A 24,137-nucleotide genomic window follows, 5' to 3' on the forward strand; every position below is an offset into this window, starting at 1 on the left:
AGCTGGAAAAATCTCATGCTAGTGACTTGACAGCACACCTGGCAGCCCTTGAACAGGAAGAAGCAAAGTCTCCCAGGAGGAACAGATGCCAGGAAATTATCAAATTGAGAGCTGAAATCAATAAAATAGAAATAAAGAGAACAATATAAAGGATTAATAAAATAAAGAGTTGGTTCTTTGATAAGATATACAAGATACACAAGCCCTTATCCAAACTAACCAAAAGACAGAGAGAGAGCATCCAAATTAACAAAATCAGAAATGAGAAGGGGGACATAAGAACAGACAATGAGGAAATCCAGGGAATCATCAGGTCATACTTCAAAAACCTCTACACCACAAAACTGGAAAATCTAAAAGAAATGGATAATTTTCTGGATAGGTACCACATACCTAAGTTAAATCAAGACCAGATAAACCATTTAAATAGTCCAATAACCCCTAAGGAAATAGCATAAGTCATTAAAAGTCTCCCAACCAAAAAAAGCCCAGAACCAGATGGATTCACTGCAGAATTATACCAGATATTCAAAGAAGAATTAATACCAATACTTTTTAACTTGTTCCACACAATAGAAGCAGAAGGTATATTACCAAACTCCTTCTATGAGGCTACAAATACCCTTATTCCTAAACCAAACAAAGATGCAACAAAGAAAGAGAACTAAGACCAATCTTCCTCATGAACATTGATGCAAAAGTACTCAATAAAATACTGGCAAACAGACTCCAAGAACACATCAAAACAATTATCTACCATGATCAAGTAGGCTTCGTCCCAGGGATGCAAGGGTGGTTCAACATACAAAAGATAGTCAATGTAATACACCATATAAACAAACTCAAAGGAAAAAAAAAACACACACGATCATCTCATTAGAAGCAGAAAAGGCATTTGACAAAATCCAACACCCCTTCATGATAAAGGTCATGAAGCGATCAGGAATACAGGGAACATACCTAAACATAATAAAGACAATCTATAGCAAGCCAATAGCCAACATCAAATTAAATGGAGAGAAACTCAAAGCAACACCACTAAAATCAGGAACAAGGCAAGGCTGCCCCCTCTCCCCATACTTATTCAATATAGTACTTGAAGTTCTAGCCAGAGCTATAAGACAATATAAGGGGATACAAATTGGAAAGGAAGAAGTCAAGCTTTCCCTATTTGCAGATGACATGATAGTATACATGAGTGACCCCAAAAATTCAAGGAAGGAAATGATACAGTTAATAAAAACCTTCAGCAACATAGCAGGATACAAGATCAACTCAAAAAAATCAGTAGCCCTCCTATATACAATAGACTAACAGGCTGAGAAGGAAATCAGAGATACATCACCCTTTACAATAGCCACAAATGATATAAAATACCTTGGGGTTACTCTAACTAAGCATGGGAAGGACCTATATGACAAGAACTTTAAGTCCCTGAAAAAAGAAATTGAAAGAGATGTCAGAAAATGGAAAGATCTCCCATGCTCATGAATAGGCAGGATTAACATAGTAAAAATGGCAATCTTACCAAAAACAATCTACAGATTCAATGCAATTCCCATCAAATTACCAACACAATTCTTCACAGATCTGGAAAGAATAATACTCAAAAAAAAAAAAAAGAATCCTGTACAATAAAACAACCTCTGGAGATATCAAGATCCCTGACCTTAAGCTCTACTATACAGCTACCATAATAAAAACAGCTTGGTACTGGTATACAAGCCAACATGTGGACCAACAGAATCGAATTGAAGACCCTGACATTAACCCACACACCTATGAACATATAATTTTTGACAAAGAAGGCAAAAAATGTACAATGGAAAAAAGAAAGCATCTTCAACAAATGGTGCTGGCATAACTGGATGTCAATGTGTAAAAGGCTGCAAATAGAACCATAGCTGTCACTGTGCACAAAATTTAAGTCCAAATTGATCAAAGAACTCAACATTAGTCCAGTTACAGTGAACCTGACAGAAGAGAAAGTAGGAAGTACTCTTGAACGCATTGGCACTGGAGATCAATTTCCAAATATATGACCAGTAGCACAGACACTGAGAGAAACAATCAATCAATGGGACCTGTTGAAACTAAGAAGCTTTTGTAAAGCAAAGGACACGGTCAACAAGACAAAGCAACAGCCTATAGCATGGGAAAAGGTCTTCACCAACCCCACATCTGACAGAGGGCTGATATCCAGAATATATAAAAAACTCAAGAAATTAGACATCAAAATGCCCAACATTGCAATTGAGAAATGGGCTATAGAACTAATCAGAGAATTCTCAACAGAGGAATTTCATATGGCTGAAAGACATTTAAGGAATTGCTCAACATCTCTAATTATCTGGGAAATGCAAATCAAAATGACTCTGAGATACCATCTTACATCTGTCAGAATGGATAAGATCCAAAACACAGAAGACAGCTTATGCTGGAGAGGATGTGGAGCAAGGGGAACTCTCCTCCACTGCTGGTGGGAATGCAACCTTGTATAGCCACTTTGGAAGTCAATATGGTGCTTCCTTAGAAAATTGGGAATCTATCTCCCCCAAGACCCAGCTGTGGAACTCTTGGGCATATACCCAAGGAATGCTCAATCATACCACAAGGGCATTTGCTCAGCTATGTTCATATCAGCATTGTTTATAATAGCCAGAACCTGGAAACAACCTAGATGCCCTTCAACTGAAGAATGGATAAAGAAAATATGGTACATATAAACAATGGAGTACTACTCCACAGAGAAAAACAAGGACATCATGAGGTTTACAGGCAAGTGGATGGATCTATAAAAATTCATCCTGAGTGAGGTAACCCAGACTCAGAAGGACAAATATGGTATGTGTTCACTCGTAGGAGTATACTAGATGTAAAACAAAGATGACTAGACTGCTATACAACTCCAGGGAGGCTACCTAGAAAATGGGACCCTAGGAAAGACACAGGAATTACCCAAAGACAGAGAAATGGATGAGATCTACATGAACATCCTGGTCGACAGTGGGAGTAATGAAGAGCAAGATTTGAGGGAAAATACAGCTTAGGGGAGCAGGAGATCCCAGCTAGAATAAGAACAGAAAGGGAGAACAAGGAATAACAGACCATGATAAATGAAGACCACATGACAACAGTAATAGGCAGAGTGCTGGAGAGGTCCACCAAAATCCAGAATGACATATCCTCTGTAGACTGCTGGCAATGGTTGAGATTAAGCCTGATCTGACCTAGTCTGGTAATCAGATGGCCAAACACCCTAACTGTCGTGCTGGAACTCTCATCCAATAACTGATGGAAGTGGATACAGAGATCCTCAGCCAGGCCCTAGGTGGAGCTCCAGGTATCCAATTGTTGAGAAAGAGGAGGGACTGTAAGAGTGTGAATTGTTGATTCTAAGATTGGAGAGGCACAGGGACAAATAGCCAGAGGAATGATAGGACATGAATTATGAACCAATGGCTGTGGAGCCCCCAGCTGGATCAGGCCCTCTGGATAAGTGAGACAACTGAATAGCTTGAACTGTTTGGGAGGCATTCAGGTTGTGGGACCAGGACCTATCCTTAGTGCATGAGCTGGCTGTTTGGAACCTTGGGCTTACACAGGGACACTTTGCTCAGCCTGGAAGCAGGGGAATGGACCTGCGTGTACTGAATCCACCAGGTTTAAAGGAATCCCCAGGGAGTCTTGGCCCTGGAAGAGCTGGGAATTGAGGGGAGGGGATCAGGGAAAGTGGGGGGGGGGGCGGGAGTGGGGAGGACAGGGGAAACCATGACTGATGTGTAAAATTAAAACACAAATATAATGATGATGATGATGATGATGATGATGATAATAATAATAATAATAATAATAACACAATACAATATAATGTAATTAACCAGTGTTGCCTAATATAAGTTTATGCGTTATGTACCATAATATTTTGGAGGGGCTAAAATACAGTTACATAATGAAACCTCTAGAAATTTGACTCTTTCCAGGCCATACAGATACACTAGTAGAAAATAATAAAGATTTTAAAAACAACGAAGATTAGCCCGTACGTGAACTATTCTGAATAGTCACTTTATTGAGCATGATTGTGCTGTCTCCCTATGCAGCTCATGAAATTCTGCCCTATGCCGTATTATCCTTTGTTAAGTTTGCTTAGCTATTCCTTGTCTCCTAAGGTCAACATTGTATTCTACATAATATTAGCCTCTTATAGCAGAACATATGCTTGATTGTAATACATTTATCCTTGTAGTTTACTAGAAAATCCATAAGAATCAATGTTTTATCAGAACTTCAATCTGTGAAGACATGTTTACTGCCATGCATACAGATATGTGGTCTAATTCCTAGTTGCAGCAATGTCCAGATATAAGACAAACTATCTTTAACATTATTTTTCACCCAAATATTCAAAAATCACAAAATATCATGTTACCAAGAGGAGAACAAGAATAGGGGTCTCTAATAAAAAAAAAAAAAGTTTAAAAAGTTATTTTCTTGCACCTTCTAATCACATTTGCTCAACCTATAACTGCAGAATTGGTTATCTCATTCTTGGGTTCCTCTTTTCACAGTGTTCAGTAGCACTAGGGTTTGGATTTCTACCCCTTCTTCCACTCATCTCATAACATTGACTTTGGCAGACAAAGCAGCTTTTATGCACAGCCAGGTGTTTGTGCTGGCATCTCAACCTTGGAAAAGGTTGACTCAGATGTTTGCCACACCTGTGAATTTTCTGCCCAATCTTCACGAGCTCTCATGAACTTAATTATCATGCTTTATTTCAAAATTCCAAAGCAAAAGAGTTGAGGAGAAGATGCATAAAACCTCAGATGATCCTCCTTGCACCTAGCACCTATAACATTCTCCCTAACAAAACATGGCCAGAATAAAAGTTGGTGTTTCTAAATCTTAACTGTGTTCTGATCTATGGGATGAGGAAATGCAATACAACTCATTATATTTGATACAATGATTAATTCTAGTTCCCAAAACATCTCTGCCCATCAGATAAAGACTGCAAAGCTTGAGCTATAATCCTTGGACAAGCTAAGGAACCACAAATGAGCTTGAAAACTACCATTTTTCAATATATTATACTTAGACATCAAAAGGCAAACATTATAATAAAAAGAAAATTGTAACTATAATGAGACTGGAAACATATTCTTACAACATACCCTTTACTCAGTGTCAACCAAAGATGTTTTATTCCCTTAAAGTAAAATATGTTTCAATTGCAATCCATTTTTTTTCTGTAACCCCTATTCATTCTACCAACCACTTTGACACAGATTTACTATATGTATCTATGTGCTAGAGTCCTAGAAATAGATATATAATGTTTAAGTAATCTTCAAATTTGAAAATAAATGTAACTCTTCGATATTTGCCAAAGAAATAAAATGTATTTCTATCCTAACCTTACACTCAGCTCTAAGGTGATCTGTATTTGAACTAATTCAAATGTAAACTTCAGGTTATCCATAAGCAAAAAGCTACCTATTGACAAATGTGAATGAATTCTCACAATGGCCAAAGTGACTTTGAAAAAGAACATAATGGGAAGATTGGCACTTTTTTTTTCTTTTCTTTTAGTTAGATAGACAATTCAATTTTTATTTAATGATTGGTCCAAGACAAAAAATAATATATTGTTGAGGTATTTGGGAAGATGTTTTATATAGAATAACTTATTACATTGATGCAAAATTTTAAGATCATCAGTGTATAAAGTTTTATGATACTTAGGGATAAAATATCATCGTCCTCGTCATGCTTGACACTTTTTTCTAGAAAATTACATAAAATTCTATCTTAGTATGTTAAACTATACTTATATATTACCTATATCTATGTGAATATTTAGAAACTGTGTTTGACATTTGATAACTCTATATGAAAGGTCATAGATGAATTTGAACTTTTTAAACCCAAAGAATTGTTTGAAAGTGTTATATATCTTTTTAGAACTGCTTTATAGGTTTTTATGTTCTCATTTATTTTTTTATTTAGAAGTTATTTTTCCATTTTACATATCAACCAAAGTTCCCACACCCTCCTCTCCTCCAGCTCACTCCTCACCTTTCCCCCTCATCCATTCCTCAGAGAGAGTAAGGCCTCTCATGGGGAGTCACAAAGTCTGGCATATCCAATTGAGGCAGGACAAAGCCCTTTCCCTCTGTATTGAGGCTGACCAAGGTATCCCTCCACAGGAAAATGGGCTTCAAAAAGCCAGTTCATGCACTAGAGACAAATCTTGGTCACTCTGCCTCTGGCCCCATAAACTGCCCAAGCCACACAACTGTCACCCACATTCAGAGGGCCTAGTTTGGTCCCATGCAGGTTCCCCATCTGTCAGTCCAGAGTCAGTGAGCTCCAACTAGTTTGAGTCAGCTTTTTCTTTGGGTTTTCCCATCGTGATCTTGACCCCTTTGTTCATACAATCCCTCCTCCCTCTCTTTGACTGGACTCCAGGAGCTCCACCTAGTGCAAATAATCCAATTAAAAAATGGGGTACAGATATAAACAGAATTCTCAACAGAAGAATCTCAAATGACTGAGAGACAGTTAAAGAATTGTTCAATATCTGTAGCCATAAGGGAAATGCAAATCAAAACAACTCTGAGATACCATCTTACACCTGTCAGAAGGGCTAAAATTAAAAACACTGATGGCAGCCTATACTAAAGAGGATGTGGAGTAAGGGGAACATTCCTCCACTCTGAGAGTGCAGTGCAAACTTGTACAGCTGTATTGGAAATCAGTATGGAAGATACTCAGAAAACTGGCAATCAACCTACCTCAATACCCAGTAATACCACTTTTGGGCATATATCCAAAGGATGCTCAATCATACCACAAGGACACATAGCAGCATTATTCATAATAGCCAGAACCTAGAAATGACTTAGATGCCCCTCAACCAAAGAATGGATAAAGAAAATGTGGTACATTTACACAATGGAGTATTACTAAGCTGTCAAAAAAATGACATCATAAAATTTGCAGGCAAATGGATGGAACTAGAAAAAAAACATCCTGTGTAAAGTAACCCAGACCCCAGAAAGAAAAACACAGTATGTACTTATTCATAAGTGGATATTAGATGCAATCCTCAGTCCCAGAGAAGCTAGGTAACAAGGACTCTGAGAGAGACATGCATAGATTCCCCTAGGAATGGGAAATAAATATCTTCTGAGTAAATTGGGAGCATGGAGTGTGGAGGAGAAGGATTAGGGGGAGGTTGCAAGATAACATAAGGGAACAGAATTTTCAAGTTGGGAGAGGGGCAGGGAGGGAGAGCAAAGAAAGAGATATCTTGGTAGAAGGAAGCATTATGGAGTTAGGGAGAAACCTGTTACTAGGGAAATTCCCAGGAACCCATAAAGATTATCCCAGCTAAGATTCCAAGCAAAGGTAGAGAGAGACTCTTTACTGCCTTCCCCTATAATCAGATCAATGACTACCCTAATTGTCATCATAGAACCTTCATCTAGTACCTGATGGAAGCAGATGCAGACATCCACAGTTCTCATTTATTTTTAAGATTATAATTTACCTACAACATTTCTCCCTTTACTTCGTTAATTTCAAATGCTCCCATATACATTTTCCCCATCTGCTTAAAATTCATAGTCCACATTTTATCAATTTATATTGCATGCACTCATGTATTTGTAATTACTTACATATTTTTAAATATGTTGACTTCATATAATATTTCTTACATGTAGGTTTTCAGAGCTGACTTTTTGGCATTGGAAACCGATTTTTATGCTCTTCCTCCTCTCCCATCTTTACCCTTTAGTTCTTTGTGTAGGGTTGAGGCCTCACAGGCTTTGCCCTGTGTAGATTGGCATGCTCACTGGTGTCCTCAGTGTTCAGCTCATTATGGATGGTCAGATTGGTGAAACTTTATAGCTTCTCAACAACCCAGAGGAAAACCTCATTTAATACAAACCATATTATTCAACTGAAATGAAGTTGAAGTATGATGGGGATGCCATGCAATCCAAGCTAAATATGATATCATTGTTCTTGGCACATTGCTATATTTAGTTCACTCACAGCACCAACAATCCATTTTTAAGCTATTTTGGCCACTATTTTTTAATCCTCTGACTATAACTCTTTTCTTGTATAAAGTCTTGTCTTTAACTGCACAACTGTATTAATTTTACTTAGACTATTATGTATATTTCAGACAGGGTATTATGTAGGCCAGGTTGGCCTCACACTTGCTGTGTAACTAAAGGTTCTCAACTACTGATCCCGTCTCTCCACCTTCAAATGGCTGGTGAAATTTCTGTTGTGTATTACTATGTCCATATTTTTTTCAGGTCTAAAAATACTTAAAGAACCTTAATAAAGTATAATGGTTGGACCCATTGGATTTTTAGCTAGAAATTAAAACCTAAGATTCTTTATTTGCATGCAGGTTAGCCGTAATTTCTTTGTAACTCATCAAAAGTCAGTCTCCCTGTGTCAGAACATTACCTTTGTTCCTCATCTCTGGGTGAGTTCCTGGTTTATCTCTGTATGCCAGAATTCTCTTTTCTGACAAGGGCACCAGAATAGACTAAGATCCACCCAAACAGACTCATTTTTTTTCCGTAGTCATATGCTTAAAGGTTCTATCTCTAAATACCTTTTCTTCCTTAGACAACAGCGATTAGGGTTCAACATACCAAAAGGGGCACAGTTTAACTAACAATGATCTACTCTTTGTGCCTCGATTTGACAAATGTGGCAAAACAATTTAATGGAGAAAGGATTGTCATTGGAACAAACAGTACTAAGACAAGTGGAAATAAAACAGGAAATAGATTAAGAGCAATCTCCACTTTCCAAACTCCAAATGCATGTAAGTCCTGAATGTGAAAGACATCACTTGACTCAACCTTAGTGATGCTCTAGAACTGATCCCCAGCACTGGAACAGTCATACTTTGAAAGCTCTTACAAGGACACAATGGCTATCTAAAAAAAATTATGAAAAATATAGTCTTCAAAATTTCCGCAGATTATATGACAGTACAGTACAAAGGAGAGAGAAATGATGACCTACAAAATGGGAGAAAATACTCTAAAATGGTTATCTGATAAAAAATTAGTGTCTAAAATACAAAAGAAAACCATTTTACACTCTTAAAATAAAAGTGAAATAACTATACCTGTGTGTGTGCACATAAAAAATACTCAAAATCAATAGTAGTTAGAAAGATGCTAATAAAAATGTACATGTGGGCCAGGGGGTGGTGGCACAGGCCTTTAATTTCAGCACTCAGGAGGCAGAGGCAGGTGGATCTCTGTGAGTTTGAGGCTGGCCTAGACTACAGAGTGAGTTCCAGGAAAGGTGCAAAGCTTCACAGAAAAACCCTGTCTCGAAAACCAAAAGAAAAAGTTCATGTGTAAATGCCATGTCACATGATTAAAGCAAGAATAATTAGAAATAAAGCATACAATGACAAGTTCTGGAAAAAATGTGGAAAAAATGGAATTTTCTGTCTTGCTGGTAGGAATATGAAGTAAAGCAACCACCTGCATCATGACCAGTTTGGCAGTTTATCAAAAACACAAAAATGGAATTATTGTAAGTCCTGGCAATTTCATTCTTCAATATATACACAAAAACTTGTACAGAGATGTTCACAAAAGCATTAGTCATAATAGCCTGCAGGTATAAACAACCCTAGTTCCCATGGACTGATAACTACATAAAATGATGTAAAACAATATTATTCATCCATAAACAAAGACATGGAATATAGCATTGATGAACCTTGAAAACAGTCAATAAAAACCACACATAAGGAGCCATATATTACATGCAACTATATCAAAAGTGCAGATTAAAGAAATCAACATATATAGAAAAAAAAAGATAATATTTCATGGTGACTTTGAAAAGAAAATGAGAATGACTGTTAGTGTGCTTGGCATTTCTTTGGAGAGATGTGGAATTATTCTGAACTTGTTAGTGGTGATGACCACTTACAAGCAAAATAAAAACAACTAAATTATATGCTATACCAGTGTGCTTTTATATTTGAATATCCCAGCAACAAAAACTAAACAATCTATTAATGCAAAAACCATATTGAAATAGCTCCAACACAACATATAATGTCTGAGTTGGAAAGTAGAAGAATTGGAAATATATTGGATAATCTCATTTATATACCCTAGAGAGTACAAAGTGATCTACAATGAAGGAGTAAGATCAGAGTTTGAAGAGAGAGGCAAGAGGAAGTAATAAAAAAGGCTACTGAGAATCTTTCGGAACTGTTGATGTATTTACTATCTTGATTTTGGTGATAGTGACATGGATGAGTGGATATGCATAAGCTTGTCAAATTGTGTCTTATGTATGTGTCAATAATCATTTGATAATGTGTGAAAATGAAACACAACTGTTCAGTATTTTGGGGGTAAAAATTTGTCCAAATACTTTATCAGGCCCTAATATAGAACAATGAAATAAAGCCTTAAATTATTTTCCAGTTTGAAGGACAAAGAACATGAAAGGAGACAAAATTGGAATGAGAAAATATCATCTTGAAGTGGTGCCTCCAACACACTTGAGGCAAGAAAAGATGGATGGAAATAGACAGACACAAGTTTAGTAAAAGTCTTTTCTATTTTAGATAAAAATTTGATTTTAATTTATTATTTTATTTTATTGAAAGTTGATTTTAATGCAATATATTTTAATTACTGTTTCCCCTCACATGACACTTCCCAGTTTCTCCCCATCTCCCCTACCATGTGGAGCCATCCCCATTCTGTCTCTGGTTAGAAAACAAACATGCTTCTAAAGGATAGTAATACAATAAAACCTATCAGATTAGAATATGAACAAACAAACTGAAGGAAAATGGAAAAAGAAAAAGCACAAGCAACACAAATAGACGCTGTAACACAAATTGCTATGCTGTGGGCTGTTCTGTATGTTAAATGTGTTGTTCTCATTGGTTAATAAATAAAACATTGACTGGCCAGTAGCCAGGCTGGAAGTATAGGTGGGACAAGGAGAGAGGAGAATTAAGGGAAGTGGAAGGCTGAGTCAAAGAGACACTGCCAGTTGCCATGATGAGATGCAGATATTAAGATACTTGTAAGCCACAAGCCATGTGGCAAGGTATAGATTTATAGAAATGGGTTAATTTAAGATCAAAGAACTAGATAACAAGAAGCATGAGCCATTAGGCCAAACAGTTTAAATAATATAAGAGTCTGTGCGTTTATCTTATAAGTGGGCTCTGGGACTGGCGGGGTTTGGTGGGAGCTGGAGACAAACTCTCCAGCTACAAATGGTACCCAACAGGTTAGCAATAGTTTCCACCTAAAACCTGAAAAAGAAGATTCTAAAATGGAGCTAAAAACAGCTTCCTAGTTGTCTCCCTCAAGTTACTGGCAGCCTGCAGGTTTGAGCTACTCTATGGCATGTTTGTGGCCTGCGTGCAGGCTTAACGTACACTATGTTACACAGAGGTGTCTCAAAGCTGTGTACTATGCTGTGTATTAGATACAGTTTTTGCTAGTTTAAAAAAAAAAAAAAAAGAGGTTTCTGGGCTACACACGCTCTGATAAAAGCATAAACCCACTGTTTCTAAGAGTTGATGGTGGCTCCCAGAGCTAGTGGTAAATGTACCACCTCCATGTTCGGAAGCTGACATGGGCAGAGCCAGCAGCCACAGCACTATTTCAGCCTTAGAATGCTACAGTTTAAAGCAATAGGTTCAAAATAAGACAGATTCAGATGGAATAGTTTATAATATGTGTAAAAATGTACATAGGCTTGAAAGACAGAGAAAAAGGAATATATGCAGTAATATAAAAAATACATAATTTTTAAAAAATAAAGTCTTTAAAGAGACAGTAAAGGTAATACAAAAATAAGCAACTTAAAGATAGATATCACACAGAGAATCTGGATGATGTTGTCTTTGATATTCTTAACTGCAGAAAGACATTTGATTGTAAAAGCTGTTGAATTAAGCCAATATGTATATTTTAAAGGTATCTTGACTTCAAAATTTGGATCTAAGGTTATGTTGCTTTGGAAAGGAGGCTCTGCTTTTGCTTCCACAGAAAGCCAGAGGCTATGGATTTGTTCCAGATTAAGATACATCAGGGTTGACCAGCCAAGACCTCCTGAAAGGTCTCTGATGATACCATGGCACAGATGATCCAACATCCAGAACAGTTTCAAGGCAGCTGGCTCAGACGATATACCCTAATGGACTACTCCATAATCTCTTCTAAAGAAGAAAAGGAGATATGATATAGATATGATAGGATGAAAAGGTAGATTATTGAATCTACTTTTAAAGAGAAACTTGTTTAAAATGTTTTACATTGCTATGGATTTTAGTTTATTGATACAAATTTAAACTTAATTTTGTTATTATATATATATTTTTTTCTATTCTCATTTGAGGTATTATGTTTATGTAACTCATTTAAATTGTAATTGATAATTAAGAAATACAGATTAATAATTAGTTTTCTATGATAGTAAAATTTATAGTCATGTTGTTTTCTAGGTATGCATAGATATAATTCAATTAGGTAGGTAATCTTCAAATACTTCAAAGACCTACAGAACATGGCATTTAAAATATTTTTAAAATTTTACACTTTCTGGACAGTGAGATATGTCTGCTCCTAGCAGCAACAATTTACTTTAGAGAGGAGGATGGGCATTGAAGACACTCCATATGAGTTTATCTTCTTGACAAAAATAGCAGTTTGAACAAGAAACTGTTCTTGCCTGGACTGCTTGTTTGACTGGACATGCAGGACCTATGGGAAGGTGACCACTGAACTTTGCTTGGGGAAGTGGTCCTTCAGGTTTCTGCTTTGCAGAGGAAATGGCCAGACATTCTACAGGACACTGACAAAAGTGACTGAAAAACTCTAGGACTGTGGGCTGAAGACAGATTCCCCAACTTTACAAAGGAACTTTGAATGACTGTCTAGGCTGCCAGCTCTCTCTGTCTTACAAGACTCCTGGAAGTTGCTTGTGTCCATCTTCTGTTTCTCAGGTAATATTACATCCTTCTGAGGTCTTTGATGTAGTTGAAGACTAGATAGTTATAATTTTCCTTAGTTATGGTAAAAGATAAGTTAGATATGAAACCTTAGACTCATAAATATAAGATAGATAGAATATCTTCTTTAATTTTGCCAAATACAAATAAACTAGTTATTATAAATAGACTAGGTATTGTAACTGTAATTCTTGCTTGATAATTGTTTTGTTATATGTAATTTTACTATGTGAAATTTAAAACCTTCCTTTTTGAAAAGCAGTAAAGGGGAAGTGCTGTGGGATGTTCTGTATGTTAAATGTGTTGTTCTGATTGGTTAATAAATAAAACATTGATTGGCCAGTAACCAGGCAGGAATTATAGGCGGGACAAGGAGAGAGGAGAATTCTGGGAAGTGGAAGGTGCAGTCAGAGAGACACTGCCAGCCGCCATGATGAGAAGCAGATGTTTAGATACTGGTAAGCCACAAGCCATGTGGCAAGGTATAGATTTATAGAAATGGATTAATTTAAGATAGAAGAACTAGATAACAAGCCTGCCATGGCCATAGAATTTATAAGTAATATAAGCCTCTGTGTGTTTAATTGGTTGGGTCTGAGCAGAAAATCAAGACTATTCAAATACATTCAGATTCTCTGAAAAATTTGTTATTCCTTACAACAGTGGAGTATAAAAACTACCTGAATAGATTTACACTGAATAGTTGCTATAGATTACCAAAGTCCTAGATGTTCAAGTCCCTTTTCTAAAATGGTATAGCTTTGCATTGTCTCGTGCAAATCCTCTGTGTACTTCAAATTGTTCAAGATTATAAATATGCACACACAATATATGTTCACACATGAATTTTCTATAAATACTTGCTATACTGTGTGATTAAATAATAATGACAAAAAATACCTGTATGTGATCAGTATGGATGTAATTTTGTTGCTGTTGACTGAGTCCCCAGAGGTAGAAACTACAGCTATGGAGGACTAACTAAACAGATGTGGGATGATGACACTAGCCTGAATAAAAAAAAGTCGGAGTGAGGAGCCTCATTGCTTTTGGTGCCATTTTTGAGTGATGCCTGATCTCATCAATCTAGAGGGAAGGAAGGGTTAACCTATCTGAGCATAGCGCGATGCTGGGATCACGCCCAAAAATCCCCCACAAATCATCAAAAAACAAAAACAAACAAACAAACAAAGGAAACCAAAGCACAGTTGGTGGAGCTCCACCAGATTTAGCGCGGATGATTTTAACATTTAGAAGAGAACCAATTCTGGAAAATAACTTAAGTTTCTTTGAATACCGACATCAAGAATTGGAACGTGATAGAGGATTAAGGTTTAACAATGATAAGTGAAGATATTACTAAAACAGCCTGCTTAGTAGCTCAACATTTTTTTTTTTTTTTTGTGGAGGTGGAACCCAGGGCCTTACAGGAACCTAGGCAAGCACTTTACCTCCCTAACTTCATCTGTGAATGTCATAGAAGTGGCGTAATGGTGTTAATATGTTAGGTGCTCTCAGTTGAATAATGGTAGTATTTTGTATTCATTTTTCCAAGTGGCATAAAGAGTTCTCTTTCCAATTAAAAGTTCTAGTAGAAAATTTTTGTTGCTTAAGAAATTCAAAATGTCATTGATTTCTTTTTTCTCATTGCTTTTTCTTTTTGTAAATGCTTTTCATTTCCCACACTGAATTTTTAGCTACATAAACTTAAATTACCTATTTATATAGTACAAATTTAAAATATATCTTTTGAAGGGCTGGTTAAAAAAAAAGAAAGTCATCATAGGAAAAAGTCAAATTGAAAGGCAGAAGCTGTCCCAGTAACAATGTGTGATCACAGACAATTAGGTCTCCTTGAGGTAAACCCATTCTTACAGTCTCCAGACAGAGTTGCCAGTGAATTCTTTTTGGAACTTGAAGTACAGCAATTGACATTCTGCCACATTAAAGAAAAAGTTCAAGATTGATGCAGGCCAACTTAAAATAGATAACTGAAGAGGAAGGAATTTACTATTCCATAGCTATTACATTATGGATCCATCAATTTTCAGATGATTTTCCTGGTTCTTAATGGTTACACTCTCCAAACAATTGTTCTGTATCCCAGAACAATAAAAATAAACTAAATTGTATTTTAATTAAACCACAAGCATGCACACACACAAAAAAACTAACAAATAAACACAATACATAAATATATACAAACTTCACATTAAAATTATATGGATTTCTTTATTGTAAGTTGTCTAAAACAAAATATAAAGTAGATAACTGCAGTTTTTCTTGCTATAACCAAATGCTAAATACATAGATTTAGACTGATAAAATATTAGAAAAATGATCAATAATTCTATGAAAACTAAGTTAGCTGTTTTGAAAATATTTTTTAAAAAAGTGCCTGACTAACAGGAAACAGAAAGACCAGCAGATTACAAAAATCATCCTACAAAGTTTAGATCTGTAAATGACTTCAGTTATCACTCTTTTTTAGAGGTGTGAGGTGGAAAAATGAGAATTACATAGTAGATGCGATGTTGGAGACATTCCAAAAGCTTACAGTAAATTACATGAAATATCTATATTTACAGAAACGGTCTTGACCTTTTACTCTATGACAGCAATTTGATAGCACCTGTGCAATAGATACATTTCATTTTCTATTTTTGAAGACAACCTATAGTAAAATATATACACAACTACAATTTATTGTCTAGTCAGATGTTAAAACATATAAACTTTAATTTTATAGAAATGTCTAGATTTTTAATTCTTCACTCATACAATCCTTCACTCCTCTCAGTCCCTCCACTCTCCCCCAGATCCATTCCTTCTCCATTTCTCTTCAGAGCAGGCCTCCCAGGGATAGCAACCCAACACAGCGTTATAGGATGCAACAAGACTAGGCACAAACCTTCACATCAGGGCTGGATGATGCAACCCAGTAGGAGAGAAAGGTCCCAAGTGAAGATCGATGCTAATTGGTCTCTAAGAAATCTCAGTCCAAATGGGCCTCCTGTCTCTAGAAATCTTCAGACTGAATGGTCCTCCTGTCTTTATCAGACTGAATGGCACAAGATCCTGTCTCCACCCACCACCTTTCTAGTGCTAAGATTAAAGGTGTAAACTACCACCAACCACCTGTTTCCCTTTTAGACTGTTCAATCTCCTGTAGCCCAGAGTGGTCTTGAACTCCTGATCTTCCTCCTTCCTCCTCCCATGTGCTGGGATTAAAGGTGTATGCTACCACTGCTTGGCCTCTATGGCTAGCTAGTAGTAGGTCTGCCCTCTGCCCTCCAGACAAGCTCTATCTGTCAGAATATAAACAAAATATCATACAACACCCAATATCAGGTGAAAGAGCCAGAGACACCCCCAATCTCACTACTAGGAATTCCGTAAAAAGGCCAAGTTACATAACCATAACATATGTGCATAGGACCAGGCACAGACCCATGCAGGCTCTGTGACTGGAGTTTCAGTATCTATGAGCCCCTATGAGCCCTGTTTAGTTGATTCTATGGGCTGTGTTCCACTGCTGTCCTAGACCACTTTGGCTTCTGCAATTCTTCCTCTCCCTCTTCCATTGGGGTTCTCTGAGCATGCAGAGGAGGGATCCGACAAAGAACTCCAATTTGGGCTCTCTCTGCTCTTAATATCTGGTTGTGGATCTCTGCATCTGCTCCCATCAGCCACCCGAAGAAGCCTCTGTGATGACTATTGGGCTAGGCACTGTTTATGAGTATAGCAGAATATCATTAAGAATCATTGTATTGATATTTTTCCATCATATGTCTCTAACTATATTTAAATTTACAGTTTTAAAATTAACTAAAGCATAAAGAAGCTAGCAAATCATCTGAAACCAAGACAATGAAAGTTAACAAACAGCAAACATACCCACATGTGTACACACACACACACACACACACACACACACACACACACAAACGTATCACCATCCTAAATACACACATTTAAAGATTGATGTTTAAAGTCACTATTTATAAATATATTAATAGTTGGTAGGTCATATTTTTCATTGCAGCACTTCAATGAAACCCTGACTCTCTCACATGTTAATCAGAACCCAACCACTGAGCTACAGTTTCAAGCCATCATGGCCGTATAAACACAAGCTCATTGTAGTCCCCATGTGTTATTGAGATTAATTTCCATTACAATTAGCATATATAATAGAGTTCTGATTAAATTAAAGTGGTTGCAAAAGTTATAAAATGTTTAACAACAAAATTATTATGAAAATATTTCAACAAATTGGGGTCAAAAATAATGATATTGATTTAGAAATAATTGGTTTTTAACTTCATATTATGTGAACAGGTCAGGTTTAAGCACATTATGACCATATCAATTTATCTTAGTATTAAAAGTGAGGAGAATTATTATCTTCCTTCACATTTTGAAGTTTTAAATTGCCTTGTTTTTACATTATCTTCTGTAATCATTACATACAATTTGTTTAAATTTGACTACATAATCATTGACAGTCCTTTTCACATATATTCAGTTCTCCTTTATTTTCCACTTGTTCTTATGCAAGTTAGTTTTCATTATGAAGATTTACTTTTATTTACTATACTACAAAACTAAGCAATGTGACTGGATGTAAATTATTCATAGTATTTTATTTTATTCAAAAGATAAATTTTGACCCACAGTTTCTGAATATCATCCTGGAAGAAAATTTAATATTTCTCTTTGGTTGATTTGCTTTTTCTTCTTAGATATGGAATTTATTCTTTGGTTCTTGAATATCAGCATCTCCAATTGAGAATTCATTGATCTTACATTTTATTTACACACCATTCAATAATGAAATATTGGTCCATTTGCAAATAAGATTCAAGCTTTTGTTTCAAAAATGTAGTTCTTCCTCTGTGAAGTGAATGCCCTGGCACTTTTATTGTTGTTTAAGTGCATGTTATTTTTAGTACTTTTAGTGTATGCATGCATGTGTGAGACTCTGTGAGTGTGTGAATGTGTGTATGTGTGAGTGTGTGTATGAATGATGTCTTTGTGTGTGACCTGGGTGTGCATGTATGTGTGTCTTTGTGTGTGGAAAGTAAGTGTAGGTATGCAAACAAATATGTTGAGGTGCTCACAGAAGACAAAAGAGAAAGTCAGAATCCCTAAACAGGATTTACAAGGGGAAGAATGTTGGCAACCAAAGTCCAGTCCTATGAAAGAGAAATAAGTGTTCATAATGATTAATCTGTTTCTCTATCCCCTAAACTTACCCTTTAAATACAACATAAAACATAAAAACTTTGTATGACTGGGTTTCTAATGTGAGTTTCTAATGTATATACATTTCATAATGTTTAAATCAAGCTAACCACATTCTACATAATAATCAAATATTTATCATTTACTCTGAAAGTTTATAAAATCTTTCATTCTAGCTTTGTGTAATACAACACAATTTGTTATCTCTAGTGACCAGTTGGGCAATAGTATCCTATAACCTGTTCTTTGCATCTGACTGTAACATAGCACCAAGTAACACTTTTCCCTACCTTTCCCTGTCTCAATTCTCCTTAGTTTCTGGAAATCAATATGTCAATCTGTATTTCTAAGAGATTCCACATATGTGTTTGGAATCATGAATTTCACAGATTGGTTGAGTATCTTAGTAGGCTAATCTAGTTTTACTTCTGTATCTCTGATGCTGTCTTCAAATTCTGTCCTACTTTTAGTTCATTTCAAATTTTTCCTCTACAAATCTTGAGATTGCAACATCAAAGATATACTTCCACCTTAAGAATGTACCATAGTTTTAAATAAAAATAAGAAAGAAACATTCTGCTACTTAATGTCATATATGTCTCAATTTAAGATTTTAAAACATTAAAATGTGAAACTTAAAATTAAGGAAATATGAAGCTATTTCCATTTTATAATTTAGGTGAGATTTGAGCTAACTGAGGCAAAAACTGGTCAACTGGTCAGAAGTTTCCTTCATTCTAATAAATGCAGAGACTATAGGATAACTTAATAAACCTGGGCTCACAATAAGTAACAAAATGTCAAATTACTTTGAAAGAAAAAAATTCTGCCTTACTTACTGATCCTAAATACTGGATTTCTAATAAGCCAATTGTAACCTAAAATCAACACTTCTCTGGATGTTAATCAGAAGGCTATTAACACATTCACATTTTCTTAGTTCTGGATAAAACTGAAGAACTATGCTGCTGGCCTTATGTATGTCTAATATTGAGTCTAGTCTGTAGCATTGAATTTGAGCCATTGTCCATTTTATGAGATGTTGTATTAACATTTATGAAAATTCTATGACCTTTTGAACAGCAAGTATTCTTTTTCTAATTATAGGCTATGATCAAATTATCTGGAAATGGATATATTTCAAAGGTGTATGAAAATATGCAATTTATTGAATTCAGTTTTTATTGTGTTCATATGTATGTAGGAAAAAAACAATGGAAAGTAGAATCAATGAATAATGACATTGATATCTAAAAAAAGTCATAGTTTCAAGTGTAAGCTAATGTCAAAAGATTTTTGAAAATATAACTTTAACACCAATTATTTCAGAAGAGGTTGAATACTCTAGTTCCATGAGAAGTTACAGAGTGAAAGTGAGTTAACATCTCCAGGGCTTACAGTGATGGACAGTAGGATATTCACATTGATAGAGCAATGCCCCCACTGTCTGGGTAGGTACAAACTTTGGTGAGACCAAAATGATTCTTTATAATATTAAAAGGAAAGAGAGAAGAATGGCAATTGAGTTATATATATATATATATATATAATACCACTGTCTGTGATGGGAACCCACAAAAAAGTGTTCCTTTATGACTAAATACAATTAAAGCTGTGACTGCAAATATTTTAAAGATATAATTACTTACTCTCATGTTTCTATTAAAATTTAAACATTCAGACAGTAATGTTTTTTTTCTTGGTAGTTGTGACTACTTCATAATTATAATACTCTAGTTGTAGAGGGAAATTTAGTGGAATATTTTTGCCAACCAGAGTTGTTTCAATGGTTCTGTTTAAGCAACTTAAGATGCAATTAGTGCAGCAGGTGAGGACATTTAAATGCATGTTAGTTTTATCCTACCCCATTAAAATAAAAACGCATTTTGTTGAAATGAAATGATTATCTCTAGGATATTGTCCCAATTTAACTCACATCTAAGTTCTTGCAGGGTTTGAGTAAGGAGTATGATAATTGAATTGCTTTAGTTAATGATAACCCCTGATAGGAAGGCAGGATAACAGAACACATTTTGAGAAGCTGAGGGTGCAATTTGCACTGGCATGAAGCACTTTTCCTGCAAAAAGGAAGAAAATAAAGCACAAAGCATATTAAGTGACTTCTTAACCTAGTGTGCTTTGAAAACAAAATATCCTGATAGCAAATTTCCTGAGAATCTGTGATTCTTCCGTGTGCAGTGAGAGGCTTACAGTTTTTATTTAATATGTTTTACAATCCACTTGTACAAAGATTTTTGAGAGAAGTCAGCCATACGATGAAAATTGGCCTACTAGATACCTCTTCCACTCAGAAGAACATTTAAAAAGAAAGCTCCCTGGATATTTGATACTTTTGATGTAAAAGAAAAAAAAAATAAGAAATCAAGCTCTGAGAAACCTTGTGATATCCAAAGGAAAAACCTAAATCAGTTCATTCATTGTTCAAAATAAGGATTTGTTTTGTTTTCTATAAATCACATCAAAAATTAAGAAAATTGATATACAAAAAAATATAGGCACATCTCTGTCTGCTATATATTTCAAAGCCAAACCAATAGACAAACACCAAAACAAAATAAGAAAGTATGTTTGGTAATATAAAAGTCAAATAAAGCCAAACAACACTCTAAAAAAATATTTGTGCTTTAAAAACTTCTTGGGCCTGAGAAGATGTCTCAATGGATAAATTTAGAGCCCTTGTTTGAATTCCCAGAATCCATATAAAGATAGCACGACAGTGTGCACGTGTATCCCCAGTGCTCCTGTGTGGAAATGTGAGGTGGAGACAGGAAAATTCCTGAAAATTCCTGGTCCAACTGATCCGCAGTACAAAATGGAGTATAAAATGTACTATCTCAAACAAACTAGAAGGTCAGGGTCAGTATTTTTAGATTACCCTATGAAAACCACAGGTAGGCAGTCACACATGCATATCCTCACCTATACAGAAGAACACATACACATCAAACACGCACAAAAAGATGTTGTTGTTGTTGTTGCTGCTGCTGGTGGTGGTGGTGGTGGTGGTGGTGGTGGTGGTGGTGGTGGTGGTGGTGGCAGCGGCAGCATTGATAAGAAGAAGTAAGAAGAGGAGAAGAAGTAAAAGAAGGAGGAGGATGAAGAGGAGGAGTACTCAGCATCAGTATGGAACAGTGAACATTTTGGCATGTGGGCCCACATAGGCTGCTTTCTTCCTCCCTCCAAGCTTAGTAGTCTTTTGCCAGGACAAATACAGCAAATAATGAATTATCTGCATCCAACATAAAAAATTTGCTTTTAGTTATCAGTGAGACATATGTCCAACATTGAGGATAATGGATGTCATTTCTTAGAGGTGGGTGAGGCAAGAAGGTAAACATTATAAAAGTACTAGTTTAGACCATGTGGTTAGGAAACAAGTGTAAGTCTGATGATGCATGCATGAGAGATGAGAACTACTGTAAAACTGGGCTCAAAACACCGAGCAGGTCTCATAATGCAGACTGTACATCACTTAAGCTTTGGGCACACTCCTCAATGACCCATGTATTTATCTACAGAAGTCATAAGTGTCTCCATTAAACTTATCAGATAGAGAGAAATCATACATGCATATATGTATGTGTGTATTTTTAAAAGAAATATGAACAGCCATATATAAATATAACTCAGACTTCACTAATTTCTGTGGGATATGTTATGAATCAAAAAAACCAAATGAACAAATATAAAAAATACTATTCATATATTTTAAATTAGATCATAGCCATAGTGAATTAGTTTTTTGTACCTATTCCATCATTATTTATCCAAGAACTTAAAGGAATGTCCTGTAAATACAAGTTTTAAAAATTATTCCCATTTCTCCAATGTGGGTTGATCTCATGACTATAAACTGTGAGGGATGACTTTATCCCATGGAGTAATTTCTTGCTCTAAAACTTACTTATTCAAAAGAAGGGGGAAAATGAATTGAGAAATAACATTCTCCTGATATATTAAGCAACATTATTTTTTATTATTTTATTTATTTATTTACTTATTTTTTTTGGTTTTTTTCGAGACAGGGTTTCCCTGTGTAGCTTTGCGCTTTTTCCTGGAACTCACTCAGTAGACCAGGCTGGCCTCGAACTCACAGAGATCCACCTGCCTCTGCATCCCGAGTGCTGGGATTACAGGTGTCCACCACCACCACTATAACTGAGCAAGAACCTAGGTGTTCTAAACCAATACTAGTTAAAAGTATAAACTAAGATTGGCAGTAGATTTCCTAACTGAAGCCAAGGAAATAAATTAAATACTGTGACCTTTTGATGACCACATAAAAATTAAAACAAAGCTAAATTCAACAAAAACAAATCTTTCCACTAAAACTATCCAACATTTACACACTACAATGTATTCATTTGAATATTAAATTAAAAGAATTCAGCATTTTTCTAACTATACTTCTTATTGATTTACTATTTTCTATTTCTGTTTCAAACCTAAACTTTCTCTAATTTATCTCCTATAAGGAATCTCATGGGTACTTGAGATCTCTGCACATAACACTGCTCTCACTAAAAAAAAAAAAAAAAAAAAATCTCTATACACAATTAATCATGTATTCTGGAAATGCTTTGCAAATCTTGTCTTCCCAATGCCATTTATCTATTTCTTTAAAAATTGATTTATTCTGTAATTTATCTATTTGTGTACTGAATTGTGTATTATGTTTCGTATTTGCTTTGTAACTACAGTAAAACCATCTAATAAAATGATGTATGACTCAATATTTTATCTGACCAAGTGTTTTGGAAGCATAATTGCAAAGTCAATGAAAAGGCTAAAGAAACATGACACCTCCAACCCCAGTTTATAGGGATTCTGCTTCTAGATACAGGGTTTACAACTTGCAAATTTTGGAGACATTTAATGAGGGCTCATGGATTGCATGGCTATGATGAAAATTCTAGTCCCTGTAGAAATAATTTCCTGAAAATTCTGTTGTCATTTTTTATTGGTCCTATACAGGAAGAATTGGCTTGTGGTATTCTGGGAGTTTTCAGGGGAGCTTCTTGGTCCCACCCATCTTGGCTTTTGCCCTCCTACCTCTTTATATTGCCTCACATCTGTCCTTAAGGAACATTATTTTTTTTTAATATCTGGATGAGAAACAATCACTAAGGAAATGATATCTTATAGCATAATCAGATTTTGTTTAAATCATTTTCAACCTAATTAATTTTTGTAGAGGCATATTAAAAAATTTTTAAAGACTTTAAATGAGTTAATTGTGTCTCTAAATTGGTCATTTCACCTCCTCCTAGCAAGTGCTTCTTATCTAAACAGTGATAGAAAGGTACAATTAAAAATAAAAAGCTCACAACAGTGTAAAAGTATTCTTAATAGTTGTCTAAATAAAGCACTAAAGGACATGTCAAGTCCCTAGATGCAGACTATCTCACATAGAGGATTAAGGTCAGGAAGGTTATCCAAGAATAACAACACTGTATGCTAGTGCACATAAAAGGAGAAAGATCAAAACAAAACGTCAAGGAATGAATCCCCACTTCTCCCATGCGGGCTTGTGTCTCATTGCCCATAAAATGTAAGGGATGAATCTGTCCCGTGGGTTGTTTCTTGCTCCAAAATTTACTTATTCTTGATGAAATATCTGTCACACCCCAGCCTATGCAGACTGGATATTATTAACTCAAAAATAGATTGCAAGAGTGAATTCTCTTCCTCTGTCTGGGAATCCATCCCTGCTGTTGTGCTGCTGGATAAATGTGAATGTTTGGTGTTAAAAATAAAGGATATGAGCCTGAATAATGGCTTGACACAGGGCAGTAACCCAATGCTTGTGTGAAGG

The sequence above is a fragment of the Onychomys torridus genome, chromosome 4 (genome assembly GCF_903995425.1).
Source record: "Onychomys torridus chromosome 4, mOncTor1.1, whole genome shotgun sequence".
In the NCBI taxonomy this organism is placed as follows: Eukaryota; Metazoa; Chordata; class Mammalia; order Rodentia; family Cricetidae; genus Onychomys; species Onychomys torridus.